General features: G+C 49.2%; 1 long non-coding RNA gene across 1 annotated transcript; it reads right to left on the reverse strand.

Moving 5' to 3' along the window:
- Positions 1-292: 292 nt before the first annotated feature.
- On the reverse strand, positions 293-18,624 carry LOC135312428 (uncharacterized). Its single transcript, XR_010371943.1, has 2 exons — positions 18,494-18,624; positions 293-2,265 (listed from the first exon to the last, which is right to left on the reverse strand). It is a non-coding gene; the product is annotated as an uncharacterized LOC135312428 (long non-coding RNA).
- Positions 18,625-21,246: the final 2,622 nt, after the last annotated feature.

Consider the following 21,246-nt stretch of genomic DNA (forward strand, 5'->3'; position numbering starts at 1 on the left):
AAAAAGCAAGACAGCAGCCAGCGTCACACTACATTATTTGCTCTGCTCCTCCTTGGTCTACAGCCTCCCAGGCTTTCAGCTCGGTGGGGACTTTCATCAGTCCCTGCAGGCTGGGGAAGCCTCCACTGCACAGCCAATCTGAGCCACCTTAAAATAACCCTGATTTTCTGCCTGAACTAAACACTCACTTCTGTGATATAAACTGGTTCCTCTGGAGAATGAAGGCATTAAAATAAATGAATGAATAAACAAATATTCATAAAAATGTATAACATTTAAATGTAAATATATGTACATGTTTATATAAAGTTTTATTATATATAAAATGAATAGGTTTTATATACACTGTATAAAAATAATCTTTATTTACAACGCCAGCCTGCCTTCCCCTGTGACCAGAATGCACCCTCTGCCGCTCGGTCTCCATCGCAGCCTAGAGGAGGTAGCAACAGCCATTCAGCCATCGACAGGCTCCACTCCTAGTTATAAGCTGGATCTTGAGGAATTCTCAGCTTGTCCAGGTGTCCGGGGCCACAGGAAAGCACTCGCTGGAGAGCAGCGCTGAGCCCGCAGCCAGCTCCTTACCTTTTGGTGGATGGCTCCTAGCGCTGCAGGCTGCAGCACTGCAAGTTCAAGCCATGGAGTCCCTGATTTTACTGTGGCCGGCAAGAGACAAGAGGCACGTGGAGGCATGAAGCTCTCGGTCTCCAAAGGCCGTGTAGCTCTCACCTCTGGGCTGAGCAAAGCCCCAGCCGCCGGTAATGAAGTGGCAGTGATTAGCTGCGGCCTGGGAGGATGTAGAGTGGAGCGGGAACGCAGCTGCCTGCACGCGTGGGAGGGGGCAACGCCTGTGCCTTAGCCCCCGGCCACCCTGGGGATGGGGACCCCAGGGGCATTGCATGGCCAGGCTGTACCTTTGCATGCCTGCCACGGGCACCTGGAACCAGAAGATGTGGTGCGACACAGAAGCAAGGGTCCTTGATAACATCTTTCCGGCATGAATAACGTTTAAACATGGCCCTCAGAATAAATCCATTGCAGTTTCTTATTGCAGAGCGCAGGGAGCCTGAGGATTGTACTCCTGCTTGCTGGGCATGAAGCCAATTAATCGGTGAACGCAAAGGAGATCCTGAAACTGCTTTGCTGCTGTTTGATGAACAATAGGTCGGAGCAGCAAGGTACCTCTAAAACTTGCATATTTACCTCTTGGTTTTCTTCCCCATCTCAAAATTCTGGAGCAGCCTCAGCAGGCCAGAGATTTTGAGGGGTGGCGGCCACTCGGCAGGTCTGCCTCATGGCCTGGTGACAAAGGGATTTGCCCATCTGTATGTGTCTCCTGACATTTTAAAAAGTCACTGCACTCCTTTTCTCCCAAAGAGACAAGCAAAAATCAATTAAATTTGCAATCCAAAAAGATAAATATCCCTTTCTCTCCAGTCTAGGCATAAGAAGAAAACATTGAATTCTGCCTTGGTGACTGCAGAAGGAAAAGAAAGATTTGTCCCTTTCTCTCTCTCTCCTCTTTTTCTTTTTTTTTTAATTCTGATGTGGTTAGGCAGTTTTGGATTTATCCCGGTGCAAAACAAAGTATGATCAGATGCTAAAGCAGAAGATTTATTTATGACTGTGAACATAATTTATCCCCAGAGATACTGAGCAGCAGGACCTTTGGTTTGCAGAGACATGGCACTCCTGGCTCTGTTTCAGGCCACATGCGTCACTGTCTCCCACGTCCCATGTTTGAATAAACTGCTAAACCTCCAACACAAAGTCAAACAAATCCGCACAGTTTGATCAGGTTTCATCATGCATCTTGGAGTTGTGCTGTGGATGCTCAAGGAAATACCCAGATGACATGGATCGCCTTGTTATCAGGATCCCTTGTACATTTTGTACAGCTGGCTTTGTTTGCATTCATTCTTGTGCCCAGAGATCAGGTCTTGCCATCGCTGGCCATGGACAGTTATGTTCCTTTTGCAAAATCTGGATGAGTTCAGTTCAGTTCCGTCTGGCACCGGGGACAGAGATGGGGGTTTTGCGGTAAACCCCGCTCAGCTGTGTTATGAACTCGGAGGGTTTGGTCTGGAGATTGAGAGACAGATCTACCCCGGCACAGCTAACAGAACAATACTATTTTTCACCTGAGGGATTGAGGTGTGCTTGGACAGGGCCACGTGCTATAGCAATGGGTGACGACTGCTCCTTCTCTCACCCCCATCTCCAGGGCGGCTGCAGCCAGCCTGTGAATTTGTGTGTCACTGGGACCTGTGGGAAAACAAAGAGGAAAGTATATATCTTTTTAAATTGCAGCCATCTACAGAAAGGGACTGTGCAATTGTTTGTGCTGAGTACAAAAAGGGCCCTGAGCTGAGGGCTGGCGCTGGAGCTGCTGCTGCTGGAGCAATAACCAGTGGCAGCAAACAATAGGCTTTGTCTGCTAACAACAGTTAGTGACAGGGATGGGGGCAAGAGCTTGCTCTTCTTGTCTCGCCCTTATTTTAGGGACACGGAGTAAAAGAGATCTTTCTGAGGGAAGCAGGCAGGACAAAATAACTTGGGAAATAAAGTGCTTCAAAATTCTTAGTGTCACTCCTTCCTTCTGCTTTTTTAGCAGTGTAAGTCAACTGATGGTAAAGCCCCAGACTTCCTTGCTTCCAGGCAGCTCTGTCCATCACTTCCCAAAAAGTTGGTGTCTTTTCTAGTTTGGAGCATGTCTGTGAACCAGTTCACAGCTTGGCTCCACAGAAAATTCTTGGTGAAGAAGTCAACGTGGCTTCTTCAGGTGGTTTTGCTACTGCACCAGGCTCCCCAGCCACCAGTGCTGGATGTGCTGGCGTGTTTGTGGAAGGTGACTAGAGCTTCGTTAAAAATCCTCTTTCAAATACATTTCTACTCCTGAGTCTGTGAGAAATCACAGCTCTGACTTCTGGGAAGCTGCACGATGGCTGAGATGGGAGGCAATAACTAACGGAGGAGAAAGGTGACATTTGCACTAATATCCTGCTGGTGCTATTTTGGGCAATGCAAAAGCCTGCTGGTAGCAAAGCAGCCTGATTTGCATAATAATCTGTGTGCCTCCACACTTCCACCAGAATCATTTATTGCTTAATTGGATGTGGCAAAAATTGAGATATCAGCAGGTCGCATCGTTAGCCTTCCAGCCACTTACTCCCTGTGGTGCCAGTCACAGCCCTCGCTGTCCTGCAAGGAGAAAATGCCAATGTAAAAAGGTTGCATGCAGGGGACGGCCCCAGAACGGCTTAGTTCAAGCTCATCTTTGCCAGTTGGAGCTGAACACCAGAGATGAACATGAAAACCTGTGCTATTTCTCCCCTTTCGAGAAGCTGCTGAACAGGGCAAACCTGCCTGGTGGTCCCAAGGACTGAGAGAAACTACAAGGCTCCTCTCCCCACAAAGCACCATCCAAACAACAGCTGCTTCTACCTCGTTTTGGCATAAAATGTCACAGCCCTGATATTTGATCATTCAGAGGGACCAGGGTGCAGTGGAAGGGGGAAAACAAGAGCCACCCTGAACCTTTGCTCAAAACTCACCCCGGTATCAGGTTTGATTCCTCCTCTCCTTTTTGCATAGCTTGCGCCTGCACTTTGCCCGTCCTGCTTCTCTTGCGGGGCTGAATGGATGGACAGAAGCCAGGAAATGTAACATAGGTTCTCTAACAAACTTCTTGACAGCTTTTCCCACCCCATTTTCATGAGTATTGAGAGAGGGATGGCTTTGCTTATAAGACCTGCTAAAGCTGGGAGTCCGTTCAGATCCTGGCTAAGCCCAGTACTTTCTCCATGACCTCAGGACATCCTTTTAGGTTAGCCAGGTCTCTTTCTCCCATCTCTAACCCACAGAAGCTGCAATATTTTACCATGTTCCCTTAAATAAAGAGCCATGAAATCTGCAACTGGAAGCTGCTAGGGACCTATAATTTCGAGGCTGGTCCATCCCTAGACTGCGGAAAAGCTTGCGATCTGTTTCTCCAAACAGAAAGTAATCCTTGCTATTGTTTTTTTGGATTCATCTTTCTTTTTAAAACTCAGCCACAAAACTTGAACTGAATTTGGAGCTAATCCTCAAGAAGAAAGCGTGTTTACACAGCTGAGCAGAGACCCCACTGAAGATTAGTGGCGTGTTTCAAGCGGACTACAAGCACTGACCGGGGGCTTCTCTCATCCATGAAAAACACCTGCTTCTTTGAGGTTCTTCTGCCTGCTGTGAGAAGAGGGGTAGGCAGCAGCTCTGCCTAGAAAAGCACAACTCAGGAAAGCTTTTTCTGCTCCTGTAGCTGATATTCACACGTGTTATATATTAAAGAGGATATGAGTTTGATGCTTTCTCGTTCCTGATATAAAATGAAATTTTTATGTATTATTTTTATGGGACTCAGCTGATCCCCGGTTTTCAGCCAGGGTCCTGTTGCGTTCGGCACAGTACAAGCACAGGGCTCAAGAGCTTATTGCGGCCGTGAGAGGAACGAATAAAGGATACCACTTTCATTTCAGCACAGGTTTTAATGCCTTGCTAAGAAGCAAATTGAAGGCTTGTGGCTGCGAAAGCCGTACACATGAGGCTTCACCCAACAAAAAGGAGAGGTAGTCTGATGCAGTCCAAGAACTGTTTTCTGCAACCTTTTCAGAAGGTGGCATGTCAAAGAAAAGCAGCAACTTCAGCCAGTGCCTAGCAAGCAGTTTTGGGGCAAAGACAGGCTGAATAAGCCTGATCTGATCAGGTAAATTCCTGAGGTACTGGCATTTTTCGTTCCCATAAATCATACTCTTGCTGAGCAACAGCGGAGCCCGTGCACCTGCTCTCACAAGCTCAGGCGCTTTGGGCGCTCGCTGCCCCACGGGCTTTGGGGTGACAGGGGCTGTGAGGGCTGCGCTGCCAGGGCAGTGCAGTTTGCCCAGGGGCACTGTGAGAAATAAAGCAGCAGGATAAATTAGCTGTTTGGGCTATATGAGAGGTGGGCACGCTCCATAATGCCCAAATTATAAAAAAAAAAAGGAGTATTTCTGCTGCATTTGCTCCTGAGAGTAAGGGGCGCAGAGGCAGCAAGGAGCAGCATGGGCTGGTGAGGTTTTGGTGGCCAGGCAGGTGCTGTGGAAGGGTGGGAAACCTCGAGGCAGACCCTGGCATGGGGTGAGAGTGGGACAGGACTGGGGTCCCTGCCGCAGGCATCACTAGTAGACAACATAGCTCTTCAAGGAGGAAACCCCTGACCAATGAATCCCAAAAGCCTGCTTTTTTCAGTGATAAGCACATGCTGTTTTCTTCAGCAGTTAATGCCCGCGAGGTGCTTGGGAGGTCTTGCAATTGTCATGCCTGCCGAACATGACCAAGGATTTAGGAAACCTGCTTGTAAGGTACCTTTTGTTTCATGCACAGTTCCTTGCTTTTCTTTCAGGGACTCAGAGAGTTTGGTCGCCGGCTGTTGCTACTGTATCTGTGATCAGCTGGTGCATCTCCAGTCTCCTGGGAACAGATTTCTAATGAGGATGGAGGCCCCGGGGCCACAATGTGAAACAGAGACTGCTGCAGCGCATGCAGAAGAGATAAGACCAACAGGAAATGCAGTTTTGCAACATGTTAGAAATATGACAGCTTCCACACACACGCCCTGGGGAAAGGATTTTTAAATCTTTTAAAGGAGTGGCTGAACGACTACATCTCATTTATATATACACACACTTATATATGTATGTGCATGCATAGCAGTAAGAAGCAATCTGCCACCTCATGTCTTAAATATTTGCTGAGGATTGTGGAAATCTTTGTGGGGTTGGTCAGGTTACTAAAACAGCTTTGTTTTCCTGCAGGAGACCTAAGCCGTACTGATCCACACTAAAAGGAGCCCTGATACGGAGCGGGAAGCAGGTCCCAGCCCGTGCAGTCCTTCAGAGCCCACCACAGCCGGCGTGGCACGTCTCTGCAGGGCTGCCTCCCCGGGACGGCTGCTGGAGTGCTCAGAGACGAGTGTTTAATCGTGTCTCTGGCAGGGAAGGTGGGTCTTCCCCGACACCTTTAATTCCCCAGCAGGTTACAGAGCACTTGGCAACACGAGCCAGAAGTTGTAAGCTGCAATAGCAAAGTACAAACAAGAAGTGAGGTGCAAGTGCTTAACAGCTGGGATAAATGACTGCTGAAAGCATTCACTTCTGGATGGTGTGAAGTTGCCACCATTTGAAGCCTGTAATTCAAGAGCAGATCTTCTAAATCATCACTAAAATTCAGCCACACATTACTCAAGCTGGTGGAGTAAAAACTGAAGTGAAATTCCTGGGCTGAGTTACGCAGATGGACTGACTAGGTCATCATGACGGTCCCTCCTGGACTTTAAGATCTTGAGTCTATAACTATAATGTACTAGAAACACCATGAGGAGTGATTCAGTGTTGGAATGTTAATCACCTGCTTTATCAGCACCTGCTTTCTGACTGCCTGCTGATTTAAAGGTGCAAGAAATGCCATGACCTACTTGCAATGTATTTAAAGACTTGTTCATGTGCTCTGCCACCTCCTGCAATGAGTTCCTTCCTGCTGGGAGGGAAGCTGCGATCTGCCCAAAGGCTGAGTGCAAGAAAAAAACACTACCTGTAAATGCCTCCTTAGAAAAGGTGTCCCCTTCTCACCACAGTCATATATAGAAGGGAGGGCCTGGGAAAGGCTCCGGTAAACTCCCGCCTTGCTGCAGCCCCCAGCCCACTGCTGCGTGCACGAGGAGGGGTGACTATCCATTTGGAGATACCCCTCCAGAAAAACAGGTTCAGGGACACTCGCTGTCATCCACACTGAAAAAAAATCCTCATGCTCTGAGACCAGAGAAATGAAGGTTTCAGCTCTGTGCGGGGTGAGAAGGATGGAGCAAGTGACTTTGCGTCTATTCCTGACGTGAGCTGCATGTAACCCAGGACCTCCCAAGGTCAGCGGCCACCTTCACACTCCCTTGATTTCTGTGTCACTGGGTGAATTGTCTGCGCTTCCCTTATCGCAGCTGAAGTCATGGTGTTAGCCAGGACGTCCTGGGGGAGGGAGATGGACTTTACCCCACCACGGTCACCTGTGTCTGCAAGGAAAGGCTGGGGCAGCCCAGCTCTGCAAGAAGCTCGACCCACTCCTGTGTTTGGTTTGGGATTGGAGAGGTTTGCCCTGTAATGGACAGCAGCTGACATAATTTTCATGGTTATGTTATTACCAGCAAAGGAACTAATGATTTGTCCTGTAACACACATAGCCGGCTCCTACGTGGGGACTAGTGCTGCCAGCCCACCTGGCACGGCTCTCCGCTCCCGGAGCCGAGAGCAGCGCTGCTGGCAATGCCGGGCTCCTTGTCGGCTCCCACCCAGCCACCCGAGCGGGGAGCTCACACTTGGCAAGCACCCTACACATGTCTGTCACTTTTCCTACCAGGAGCTGCCGTGATGTGTCCTGCGGCCCTGCAAGCCAAATACCGAATGCATCAGACAGTGCATGTGCTGCTAAAAATATCGCCGAACAATTTGCCCGAGAAAGGAGCCTGCCCCCCCCGGTCGGCAGCCAGCTGACTTCGCCTCGATCGCTCCAGCCACAGCCGCCTTTTGCGGTCCTTGTGTAAAACCGTTTTACATATTAGAGTGTGATAACATTGGCGGCAGAGTTTAACCTCCCAGAGAATGGAAGCTGTGGGTGCTAAACCTTGGCAGAGGGAAATGAGTCCAAAGTGCATTCCTTCAGCGAGATGATGAAAGTGTGACCGCCGGCCCAGCTGTACACATTTATACTGAAGTTTATGGTATTAAGCAGGTTCTCATACTGCAATCTCTGTTCATTGAGAATGTTTATGACTGAGGGAATAGCAAGTGAAATCCCCATTCATTCATCAGATTACCGTACGGTCATTGCTTGTCTCCTGAATATGTAATAATTATAATACATAGCACTTTGGCAGTATTTTTCATCATTGAATTTCAAAGCACTTCAATTAAACCTCCTAATGCTGCTGAGAAATAGGGCCAGGAATATACCCTCACAGTTAATGGGTTTGGAATACGTGATATATAAAGGTTAAAAATAACATTTTGTGAATATAATACGTGATTTTGGTAATACATGTAGAAATAATCTTGTTCACTGCTGGGCAGAGACCCAACATTAGAACAAGTGCAAGGCTGCCTCCTGCAACCTCACTGTTTCCCACCTCTCACAAGCAATGGGACCGAAGCTGTGTAAGCGTCTCAGAAGAATTAGGGAAAACTTGATACCTTTATAACCTTTCAGGCACTAGTTGGATTTTGAGAGAGAGCAGATGATTTTATCCGCAGGCCACCTCCAGTGAGTCCCACTGACTTGCCCTATTGCTCGCCTGGTTCTTCCACGCCTGCTTGGCCGGGCAGAGGTGGGCAGCGCTGGGGGGAGACAGGGCAGCCCTGGGGGGCGGGATGGCCCAACCTCCTTGGAGACTTTCTGACTCCCAGAAGATTTCGGCTAACGTGTGGAGGCAAAGAGGACAGGACAGATTGCACTGCCAGTGCAGCGCTGACTGCTTTTGTCATGAGTCGTAGCCTGTTTTCCACCAAGCCCTTCTTTCCCCAGGGAGCGGGTCATCAGAGACTCCCTGCTCCTGGGAACCGCACCACAGGTCTGACGCACCCGGCAAAATAAGAAGCATGGAAATCACAAACTCCTAGCATCTCCAGGACCAGAGAGCCAATTAAAAGCACATCAAATATCTCACCGTATGATTTTAAGCTAGTTTAGGAGCATGACTTATGTTTTTTTAAATGCATGGCATTGGCAATCCAGCTTTCATTACCAAGATGAAGGCAGATTTAATGTACAAATTAACTCACAGAGGCACTGAAACTATTTTTCTTCACCCTGACCCTCAGTCCCCAGCCAGATATAAATCCATAGCTGCGAATCAATGGTATTTAATGTTCTCCCATAATTGGGCTGGAGCTTATCTCCTTCTGCAAGAGCAGCAGCATCCAGGGTGCAGTGGTTTGCATTTGTCTCAAGGAAAATTACCAGCATGGAAGCGGTGAGACGAGGGACTCGGTAAGTGTGCTCCTGGTGGAGAGAGTTAATGTTTGATGGACAGGTGATGGAGTAGGCTAATATTTGAACCTCTGGATATTTGACTTCAAACACCTGCCGGGAGTTGAGTCAGCTCTGATCTGTTGTGGCTATTTGCCACATCAAAGGACTTCTACACAACCAAGCAGACCTCAGTCAGGCTGGCGGTCTCACTAGCCATCCCCGCCTGGCTTGTAGAGGGCACTGCGTCCCCGGTGACCTCACAGCCGTGTCCCAAAAAACTGCGGATTGTCCCAGGGCTGACGTGACAGAGAAAGTGCAAGTGAATTGACTCCAGCATGTGGGAAAGGGTCAGATCCAGCAATGCTGGGAATGAGCTGGGGGGGTCCTGGAGGTCCTGCTTCAGTGCCTTATTTCTAAACTATTGGTTTTCTCTGGCCAGAAGAGGTGGTTTGAAGTAACAGTTCAGATGCATCACCCAAGGTAGGAATTAGCAGAGTTAGCAGAGCAGAATTAGCATAAGGAAGTCTGCAAAGTGCTAGGCGGTGTTGCTCAGAGCAGAAGAGGCTTTGGGATGGCAGTATTATATTTGCTTTTCTCTTGCTTTGGCTTTTGAGGAAAGAAGATGTTTTAAAAAGATGTTTCCAGAGTACAAGGTTTCTCCTTGAATTTGCATTTGTTTGATCTATATTTCTCTGCTTCAGCACGAAGCCAACCTAGTTTATTCCACACTCTGCACCCCCATCTCTCTAGCTTTGGTGAACTTCAGTCAGAATTAGCAACCAAAGCTCCAGCTCGCAGAGGTCTGTTTACTCAGCCCAGATGATCATAAAACAGGGACATGCCTTCTGGGCTTTAGCCTCTTCTGGCCGTACTGGGAGAGCGTGCCAACTCACTGGCTCATTACTCTGCTTTCAATGCTCTCTTTGCATGGAGAGACTCCCAGGATGCGTAGAAGATCAGCGGAGGGACCTCTTGCACAGCTCCCAGTTGGGGAGCGCTGTCGGAAAGAGTCCAGAAACAGAGCTGGGATGTGGGGCAGTTTGCACTGGGGTGAAAAGGATGGGTTTGGGGTTTTACTGTTCTTACTGAGATGCTGCACTTAAATGTGGCTTGCTTAGAGAGCAGCATATGACCCATGTGTATGTTGTCACATCCAATAGATCTCACGTGAAAAGCTGAAAGCTCTCAATAGCAGCTGGGCCCCAGGGACCATCACGAGGCTGAGCTGCATGAATTAAATAACCAAGAGCAAAACCCACAGCTCCTCTGACAGAGCCACAACCCTGCCAAGAGTGCGGGGCTGCTCCAGCCCTGCCCTTCTCTTTCGGCACCCACGGGACCAGACCTTCCCAATGTGACTCTCATCGCTCCAGGGACTCCAGAGAAACTACAATAGTTTAAATCAACACCGTGTCTGGCCCTTTGTCTTAAATCTCCCACCCAGATTTGATTTTACAGATACTTGGGGTTGCGACAGAGTCCTCATCTATCACAGTCAGGTTGCTCCCCTCCTATCCTAAATCAAACAAGCACCACCAAGAGCATCTCTTTGTGGAAGGCTTTCTGGGCTAGTTCCCCCCTCTTCCCTCCCTAATTGTTCATTAATGTGCGTAAATGATTTAACCAAATAGAGGCTGCAGTTTCCCTCTCCTGAAGGAAGGGAATGTGGTCTGAGGAGGGGACGATCACACAGATGGATTTATCTGTATCTGTTTCTGGCTAAATATTTATTCTCCTTTCCCTTTTCTGTACCCTTCTCACCCATGGGAACAATGACAGATCCTCCCTGGCCATGAGGGAGCAAGGAAATATTATTAACCCCATTTTACAGATTACAACTGGGGCAAAGGCCACTTAATCGCAAGCTGGGGAAATTCAGCGGTGCTTTTAACACCGAGTCCAAGGGACTTTGGACAGGAGCAGCTGGAGTAAACAGCCAGAGCCAGCCTGACTGTGGGCCAGAGCCAGGCTCCCCGGCTGCATCACCAGGCATCCCGGGGAGCGTCACCATCCTCCCTCGGAGGCTTGGCTGCCTGGGCCTGAGTCACGGTTCCTCTCCTGGGCCTGGCTCCCGCCCCTCTGACTTACCGTGGGGAGGTGCTGGGAAGTTTCATTAATTCACATTTGCAAAGCGGATTTAGAGCGCTGCCTACAATGGATTCTTTGTAGCAAAAGCTATGGCATTCAGCAAGACTCAGGGTGCAAAATGCTCCTTTTATTTCCTTTCCTTTTTTTTTTTCTTTTTTTTTTTTTTGCAAAAGGGAAAAATCAGTTTTGGGCTTTTATTACAAAACAACAGACTACAGCCACCCTTTCCCCCAGTAATAATAATAATAATAATAACAATGATGATGATGATGATGGTGGATGACATCAGGTTAGTAGTTTTCACTAATCTGCAAGACAAGCACTGCTGACCTCTGAGGTAATTTTGGATCATGCTCAAGCCAAATAAAGGCAGATTTGTGGCTGCAGGTGAGAGTTCCTCTGAAAAGCCATAAACCTAACCACAATGTCCTCTGGTTTGATCTGAACTCAGCCTGGCCTTCATCAGTTTTTCTGGCACTCGTCCAGAAGTAAGACAGATTAATGATTTAAAGGCATTACACTATGACATGATGTAACTCAACACAAGGTGGTGGTTTTGTGAAGATAATTAGCAGTAAGTTAGTAGTAAGTTCCCGGGGCAGGAAACCATGGGCCACCCCTCCTGGATAGTACCTTGCCCCTCAGAGGACATTACTGGGCATGACTGGAACTGTTCATGGCACAAAATGTGTCCATAGGATCACAGGCGCGTATGAATGTGTTCTGCTACAGGGCAGAAGATGCCCCTGGGAAACGGTATGCCCCATCTTCTGCCTCCTGAAGGGGCAGCAAAATGGTTTGTGGGTTTGGTGGACAATGAATGAAGACAAGGGAGGGAGGGGTGGAAGTGCCCTTGCCCCTGCCACGACCTGGCACGATGCATGCTCGGAGAAGAGCTTGCAGCTCCAGCAGCAATGGCCCTATGGCCCGGGCTCTGCATGGCACCTTCTGTCATCTCCCCAGCCACTGCTCCGTGGGCTCATTAGATATGTCTACCAGGGGTGCTCTTACCCACACTGCAGCCCCTTCTCTGACTAAGGTCTGAACTCCTGTGTTAATCTTGAGCCTGTACAGAAAATATATTCCCCAGCCTGTTATGACTACAGGTCTGCCTGAGTGCTAATAAATCAGCGTGGCTCCAGTGGAGTAACACAGAGCTTGAGGGAGTGCTGGGTGGGGAAATGTATATAAAAGGCAGTCCCAATCTTCCTTTAGCAGCCATTAATTACAGGCGGTGATGGGAGTAGGAAACAGCAGTCATGCTGGGAGTCTGCTGGTTGCAACTCAGTCCGGGGAAAGCTGAAACCTGAAGACAGAGAGGATAGGCACTGTGCAATGGACTGGGGAGATACGCGGAGTTTAAAAACAACCTCACCATGCAGTTAAAGGTTAATGCTTATTTAAGCATTTGGTCTACGAGGTGACATCAGCAGGGTCAGGCACAAGCCCCATCGTTGTGTGGCAGAGGCACAGGGAGAGGAAAGTGGCACCCGTGGGAGCACGTCAGTAAATGGCGCCAGCCCCAAGGGGCAACATATTGACACTGGCCGAGCAACACCTCATCGACACTTGAAGAGGCACTTGTGTTAAACAGCACTCAGCAGGAACTTTGTCCAGGAAAGCAGGTTTCCTGGCCCCGCAGTTGGGGCAAGGCGCTTGGAGGGAACCAGGGTGCCGAGCTGAGGTGGGTGTTGGGTCAGGGAGGCGGGAGGCAGCGAGGCGTCAGGCTGCTCTGCAGCTGGCCATTCAAAACACTCGGGAAAGATCTTTTTCTATTTATCAAACAGCTCACAAAGAAGCTCAGCCAGTGCCTCTACAGCGATTTGACACCAGCAGCACTGTGACTGTAATTATTAACAGGGAAGGAGAAGCGAGCAGTGTAGCAGGTTTGAATAGCACTCTGACGAAAGTGCAGTCAAATCATAGCCCCTGCTTCAGTTATGCAGCAGCTGCCGGTGCGTTTCCTGCCTCAACAAATAACTTTCTTTTTACTGAGGTCTAAGCCAAAGCACCTTCACCACCCAGCTGGAACAAGTCAGGAGCACAGGTACAGCCTGTCCCGATGGCTCGGCGGCAGCTCTTCGCTTCGCCACGATGCCTTCTTTGCACGCTGCCTTCCTCCCACCAGGGTCACCCTGCTCCCGCCAGCACTTGAAAAAGAGCTGTGCGACAGCAGAGGCAGACATCCAGCTCCAAAAGCTGGCGTTATCCCATGATTGCTTTTCCTGACGTTCGTTCAGGCCAGCCGCAGAGGCTCATCTGGCCACTTTCGTGCTGGCGAGTGCGTTATCAATTCAAGGCAACTTGGTACTTTCTCCGGTGTGGGGGATTTGGCTCTCCCCCTCTGCTCAGTAAATTTCCATGGTGGCTTCATCTGGTGTGACTCTGCCATGGCTGGAGTGGTCCCACTCCTTCCTGACCGCTTCTGCATTTGCACAGCATGGGATGCCAGAGCTGAGCCTACTGCCTTGGGAGAGTTTGGAGCCTGGAATCTCATGAGGTCTCTTAGCAGATTTATGCTTAAAATATCTCTGGGCTAAGAAGGTGTTAGGCCGTCTCAGAAGTGCTCTCTCTCCCATCTGCTTTTTCATGTAAAAACTGGAGGTGCCAAAATCTGCTCAAAAGACTGTAGGGGAAGGGCCAGGAAAGATGCCTGCAGTTGTCCCTCAGGCTCCTGCACAGATAGCGTTTCACAGATGTGAAGTCATGAGTATGGCCATAAACATTTTAAGACCCACCTGCCAAATAGCTCTGGAGCTTTCTAGTGAGAACAAACGTTGCATAAATGTCAGGGCGGGGAAAAAATCAGGAAGATTCTAATTTTGTGGGTGGATTCAGTGAATTTGCTTTCTCTGGGATGAGCGCGGACTGTTACCTTTACTTTCTCCTATAAGCTTACTAACATTTATTTAGCTATGAAAAGAATTAATTATAGGAATATAAAAAAGTACGTTTCTGTCACACACACACACACTTCTCATCCATTCCTACAACAAGGAGCAGCGAGGGAGCTGCCAGCAGGCTATAGGATGGCTCCCAGCTCCTTGCGGTGCAGGCGACCCCATCCTGACAAGGTTCCCATGTGCCCACCTAACATCTCCACCCCAGTGCAGGTCCCCCCTTAACAGTCTTACCGTGGTGCCTCATTCCCCAGAGCTGTACACTTAATTATGGGAGTATATGGGTCCCAAAACCCAGGGCTGTAAGCAGGCAGATGTCCACCTCTCACAACGCAGCCCCTAGCATAGCTCCCCTTGCCCTAATGTGATGGAGAGAGGGCTCCTTCCCCCTACGTAATCCCCAATAGCTCAGCCCATCTGCATTTTTAATCACAACTGAGTAACTACCATGCCAATGGTGGATGGAGGGAATAGGACTCCATAATCCTCGTGGGCTTTGGTTTGCTCATCCATGAAACAGGGACGGTCCCTCCCAGGCGCATCCTGCTGGAGTCCTTCCCTGGGTGAGCTGATGCTGCGCTGAGGGCCAGCACAGGGCCTGGGGTCGGGGAGAGCCCATCTGCAGAGATTTAAGTGGCACTGAGGCCTTCTGCAGACTAAAAGCCTTTCATTATCACCTTGGCAAAAAAAAGCCTTGAGATGTTTTAACCACATCTGAAGTGGTTCACAACCTGCTGGCCAGAGAAATGAGAAAATAGAAGGTACGCTACAGCAGGGGCAGCGCTAGCACTGCAATTAAAAGGTAGGTCAGAATAGCTACATCAGTTATGCAAATAAGAGAAAAACATATTACCTCCCTAACCTACACTCTTCCAAGCGTTAGCGTAGCTATATAGGGAACTACATCTTGCTGCTGACACAGCTTATTCCCATCAAGGAATGGGTTTAGACTATATCAGCAGGACAATCTAGATTTTACTTGCCAGGATGGGGCTGTATTTTCACTGGGATAGCCCAGCAAGCCCTTTTCACCATAGGCAAGCCCTCAAGCTGCTGGCTCTCATCTTGTAATGATGAACTGCCTTAACATATATTCTCTCCCCTCCTCCTGTGTGAGGCCATGCTGCAGGGAGGTGACAGGAAAGAAGGGGGCTGTGAACCATTTCCAGCACTGAGCGCCCAGTCTGAGGTTAAAGACTTTCCCTTCTACAACTGAGGGTTAGGTTTTTTTCACCCTTTTACTGTGGCCTGGCGAGCTCTCAATGCTCCTTTCTCCAAAGGATGCCCTTTGGGGAGTCTTGGAGATCATCGAGCCTTGGCGGGCAGCCCAACCTGCCAGAGCCCTGCCGGCTGAGCCCATCCAGGTTGTAGCCTCCTTCCTAGAAGGGCATGGAGACCCACGCAGTGAGTGCCCAGTTGTCACCACCTTGTTCTGGGGGAGAGGGGGCCTGCCCAGGCGCTGCTGCCCAGGCACCCCAGGTCGAGGCAGGCAGCATGCTTTGGGGAAACTCAGCCTGCTTGCTGCAGGTGCAGAGAAGTGGCTCTGTGCTCCTCTGGACAGCATCCCCCTACTTCTCCTCCCACCCGTCTGCCTGGCCTCAAGCAGAGGCTGAACCCTTTTTAGTCACTGCCTCCTTTCCTCACCCGTGGGTGAACCTCAGCGTGAGCCTGGTGCTGTGGAGGCGCGTAGCTCCCACTCCTCACCCTCGCACAAAGGCAGCCCCCGCAGCGGCCCTGCTCGGGCAGGGAAGCAGTATCTAGACACAGATTAGGCAAACAGCTAAAGCACAAGACCAGAAATTGAAAAGCCAGAAAAAATAAGAGCTCCCCAGCTCTGTCTGCCACTGATTCCCTTGAGATTTGGGGCAAGGAAGGGAACTTCTTTACGTCTTTGTCTTCCTCACCTGTCTAGTAGGGGATAACATTTCCCTTTCTGGCACGGCTATGGTCAGAGATAATGAGCATTTGAAAAGTGCTTTGAAATGGAAGATGCATTTGGAAAACTGAGGTATTATTACTGGAATTGAGTGAGTGGCTTGCAGGGAAGGGAAGCATTTCACTTCTTTTTCCCTGTGGGTGGAATAGCCTGGAGAATAGTGGGATTTCTTCAGATTTATTCATTATTCAAGCATGTAGTACGTATCAGGTATCTAAAACAGAACTCAGCCTGGACATTTATTCCATGAAATATTGGACTGCAGATACATGAAATCCAAGCTACGTTGTCCAGACAAATAAATCACATGACACTGGGGCTCTTCCCCTACTGGCACCAACTCCTCTGGCGCAACGGCCCAAGGTCGGGCATTTAAAATCCGTTTTCCATGAATCCTCATGGAGGATTTTGAAATGTACTCTAGGTTTGCCAGTAAAACAAGCTCTTGCAAGAGTCTCCAGCAAGCAAAGCAAGAGCCCTGAAACAAGTACATGTGAAAAAATCAAATGAATGTGCTTCGTTTGCTCAGGCCGTGATGCTGCAGGATGTTTTAAAGTATTCATTTGTAGCCTCATGATAAATCCTACTGAAGTGAGTGGAACTGTTTCTGGGCAGAATCAGGCAGATGCTTAAATACCGTGCTGAATACAGCTTCCAATTATTATTTCATCAGCCCAAGTGCTCTTTTACTGTATTTTAAAGACTTCCTGTGTATTGTTTCACTGTCTTCCCCTACACACTCTAATGCCAATTGCTGCTGAGCCTAGGCTGGAAACACACCGCCTCTGTTACCCATGAAACACACATCAGTCTATAAAAAATGTGCTTTCCATTCCAAGAAACCTCCAGTAAATTAAAAAAAAAAATAAAGAAAGAGAAGAAAAAGTTATGGGTCACATTTTCAAATCCCTACTGGGTTGTGGGGGTGGCAATTCTTAGATCCATGACTCTCATTAACTTCTGTTGAAATTGCCTGTCTATCCATGCAGCTGTGGCACCACGCTCCGAAAATCCACTCTGAAGGAGGTGCCTTTTGGAAACAGAATCATCGAGTCCCTGTGTAGACACAGGGGCTGGGATTGATGCAGGGCTCGCGCATCCCGAGCCTCGCTCGTTTTGCTTCCGTGGAGTTGAGTGGCACCACCCCCGAGTGACTCCTGCATGTCCACAGGCACATCACGCGTACTTAAAATGAATAAGGAAGTGACGCAAGTATCTAACAGATCCCTCTTGGAGAGAATTCAGGTCAAATCAATCTACTAATCCAAACCCGGTGGTTACTTTCCTTTGGCTGAGCCGTAGACAACCAGTCACCAGTCAGTCTTCACTGGATCAACAGAATCATAGGCTCCACCTCAGCTGAGAGGTGACGAACACGGGATAATCAGAAGATATTCAGGCTAACTGCAGCTCCCCTCCCTGGCTGGGTGTGCAACTGCCTTTTTTGAGGCCTGGGGCAGGGCCTCCACTATAACCAGATGTGGGTGAAGCCCCGTGGTTTGCAGCCACCAGCCCATGGACACAGCCTGCACCCTGCACTTGTGTGGTGCCGCGTGGGGAAGAGTCCAGGAGGAAGAGGGTGGTCAGGGCTCTCGACTGGTTAGTGTGGTGGTCTGCAGGGTCACTACCCCAGATTTCAATCCCTGATGCGTCGATTGCAAAGTGGCCTTCAAAGGCGAGCCCAGAGGGATGGCTGCACACCCAAGGCAAGGTGAAAGCCATGGGGCACTGTACCGCAGCTACCTGCGGTAACTGCCTGTGTTCATGGGTTATACCATAGTACAGGAGGCTTCCTAGTTGACTGAGCTACTTGCCCCACCAGCAAGTGGGTGCCCATGGGCATTCACCACAGAATAATGCACAACATGGCAAACCCAGCTCAGGACACTCATGCTGTCAGCCCCTAAACCTCTGTCTGTCTTCATCTCCTTTCCCCACTAATTATTTTCTGAAGGATTTCCATGGAGTTCGCACAGCTGTCTGCTGAACTGTATTTAGGACTGGTGGCAGGAGAGCTGCTGCTTGTCCTGTGCAAGTAGAGGCAAATGCCAGCCCTGTCTGTGGCACAGAAATGAGGTATAAAGCAAATCAATGTTAGCTGCTGCGAATGGTAGCCTGGGAGGTGCCCAGGCTGGTGGTGTCCAGCTCCTGCACCAGCCCTGACACGGGAAGGCATCTGCAGCAGCCCGCATCTGCTCGTAGCGGCTAGCACAGGGATGCCACGTGGCCCCCATTGCAAGTGTCACCAAGGAAACCCCTCTTTTTTATTTTGCTCTCTGCTGCCTGATGTTGGGCCTGAGCCCCTGTGAAATGTCCTCTCTGCCAAAGTCTCTACTTCTCCTAATGATGCTGCAGTGCTGAGCTGGACAGAAAGCAATGCAAACAGTGAAGTAAAGCTGTATGAACAGCTGCATCTGAGGCAGCTCCATCCCTCTTTAACCCAGCATCTCATCTTGAGGACACGTGCCTCCCACTTCAGCCTCAGAGGCAAAGATAGGTAGTCCCAGTTTAAACCCGTTGCTATCCTGTTCCTCTGACTCACGGTTTATGTTGTACATGCCGGGGTGTGTTTTCTTCCCACTCCTTACGAAGCTTGCTCCCACTAGCAGTGACAGGACTGCAAGCCTGTGCTATCCACAGGCGATCCAGCTGCTCACTGTTAATGTTTAATGACAGCTCTGCAAGCTGGAGATATTCTCAGACTCTATTTCAGCCGGTCAGGTTTCATGCAAACTGTTTTCAACAAACATTGTAAATCTACAGAGCATTAAGCTATTTAGTAACACTGGGCCAGATTCAGAGGAGACTAAAGAAAATTTGGTGTGACTTACCGCTTCCAAAGGCTTTCCTACATCCAGGCTTAATGTTTTTCACATATGCAAAACTCACTGTCTCTTGCAGTGGCGCCTGTGCAGAAGCAAATGTGCATGCAGCCGCCTGCGCCAGAGGGTCAGCGCTGAATGGAACAGGGACGCCCTCCCTGCCTCTCCCAGCCAGGTTACTACTCTGTCAGCATAGTCCTGCACGAGAAGTGGTGTCGGGTGGTTTCCTACAGTAAATTAATGCAGTTCCATTATGTTAGGGCAACTGATATCAGCCGAGAATTCAGACAGCTAATTTTTAACCTTCTCCAATTTCCCTTTGGCTCGTGAAACCATTTCCTGCCCCGGTTCTTCTGACAGTCCCCTGGTTCTCCTCCAAGCATCTATCCAGTGGAGAGACAAAGCTAGATGTGATGTCTGGGAAGCTTACAGCTTAAGATCTTACAAATAGGATCTAAGGGACTCTGATGATCCTAAACTGGTATTACTTATATGGACAGCCTTCCAGGAGAAAGGGTAGGTCAGATCAGCTCGGCTAGGAATTTGAACCTTTAAACCAAACTCTGCCTTCATTTAAATCTCATTGTGGCTACAGAGGTATTAGAGCTCAGGGAAAATTTGATGCCTCCATTCTCCACCCCCACCTTGACCAAGGACTGATCTGAGGCACACGTATTTTCTGTGGATATTATTGGCAGCTCACATCCAGGAAAGACAATTGTAACTGAGAGCAACTGCACAGAAATTTTGAAGTGCAGAATTTGACCCTGGCTGCCTTGATGTTCTGTGAAGACCTTGAAAGACCTTGAGAAGGTCTTTGCTTTGGCTTCATGAGGAAGCTGAGCTTGTACAAAGGTTTAGGAAACTTTTTGCGCATGCAGCGCTGGGTTCACCGCAAGGGAAAGCTGGCTTTGCCAGCTGCGAATGCAGGCACTGCGAGGGGGCCAGACCAGTGCCTTTTGGGTGCAAAGACAAAATGGAGCAAAGTCCGTCTGAGCCATGAAGACAAGCTTAAACATGTCCCTCCCTTCCACCTTCCCTCCTCAAAATTCTCAAGGCTATTAAATGTCTGCTGAGGCGTATTCCATCCTAACTGGGGAGGGGACCGAACAGTGACAATCTGAATATCACAGGAGGAAGGGCAGTGACGAGCCCCACCCTGGCAAGCTGTCTGCAGCTGCAAGTACTCCTGGCCCCATCCTGCTCGGAGAGCCAGGGCCTTCGCTGTGCTCATTGTCCTCAACAGGGGCAGGATGGTCCTCCCCACATCCCCTACAGAGCTGCTTCCAGTGATGGGAAGACGTCCCCTGCGCACGTAGAGTTGCACGTGCTTAGCTGCCAGACGTTCACATGTGCAAAACCACACTGCAATATTACAGGAACAAGCTTTGCCTGGTGATTGCTGGTCCTGCTTGCTCCAGGGCACGCTGCAAGCGTGCAAGATGGCCTCGTCCCTGCTCTTCATAGAGAGCGGGCAGCAAGGTGTGAAGGCAGATTCCTGCCTACCTGGAGCTGAACCCTTCAAAAGCCTGGGGCTGTTTTGACACAGAGTTCATGGGTTCAAATCTGTGCCTCTTGCTAATTTTAGGTCATGGCAAAGGAGAGGCAAGCAAGCATGGTGGAGAAGGCAGGAGCTGGCTGGCGTGGGCAGTGGGAGGCTGGAGCCGTGGGGCAGCTTCTGCGGGCAATGGTTTTAAGACTTCATTTTGGCCCCAATTGGAGGTGCCAGTCTTTGCCAAGGATGCAGTGGATGTGCCCAAAGTGTGCTGCTACTCCCAGTCTTCTTTTTCCTTCACTCAATCCTGTTTAAAAGCAGCCCTTTCGCAGGAGGAAGATGTTCTCTGTTAAACTAGGAGTGCTGTCAGCAGCCACCGTCAGTAACCATAATAATCTGTAAGGCAATGTGCAGCTCTGGTGTGCAAATGGGATTTAGGGAAGCCTCGCTAACGGGATAACACAGACAGCATTTAAGATGAGTTTCAAACTGATCGTAATGCTTCACTTGACAAATGTCTGGGTTTGAACTTTTTTAAGCCTTCAGGGCTTTAAGCAGAGAATGTCAGTCTCCTGCAGAATAAATCCTTAATATTTTGGGCTTTCATTTAGGAAGAGGAAAAAACCTCTGAGGAAAGAAAAAGCCAAAAAGAATATCTGATTTCATTGCTTTCATCATACACCACCACGTACCATTTTTTTTCTCTCAGAAGCCGCGGGCATATCTTCTGTAAATATTTACCTACTTTCTTTCTAAGGGCATGTCTGCACTGTAGTTGCCACACTGATTTGTGTTGTAGACACACCCGCCTTACTTTTGACCTAATACATCCAATACATCCAGGCTCTAATAGCAGCCTAATAAAACCAAGGTCTAATAGTTACAGCGTGAGGTCAGGGTAGCTGCAATATCTGCTGGCAATATCTTCCAGGCATTGCTCTGTGACAAGCCAGCCACCCTAAAGCTGCACCACCGGTC

The sequence above is a fragment of the Phalacrocorax carbo genome, chromosome 3, assembly GCF_963921805.1.
Source record: "Phalacrocorax carbo chromosome 3, bPhaCar2.1, whole genome shotgun sequence".
Lineage (NCBI taxonomy): Eukaryota > Metazoa > Chordata > Aves > Suliformes > Phalacrocoracidae > Phalacrocorax > Phalacrocorax carbo.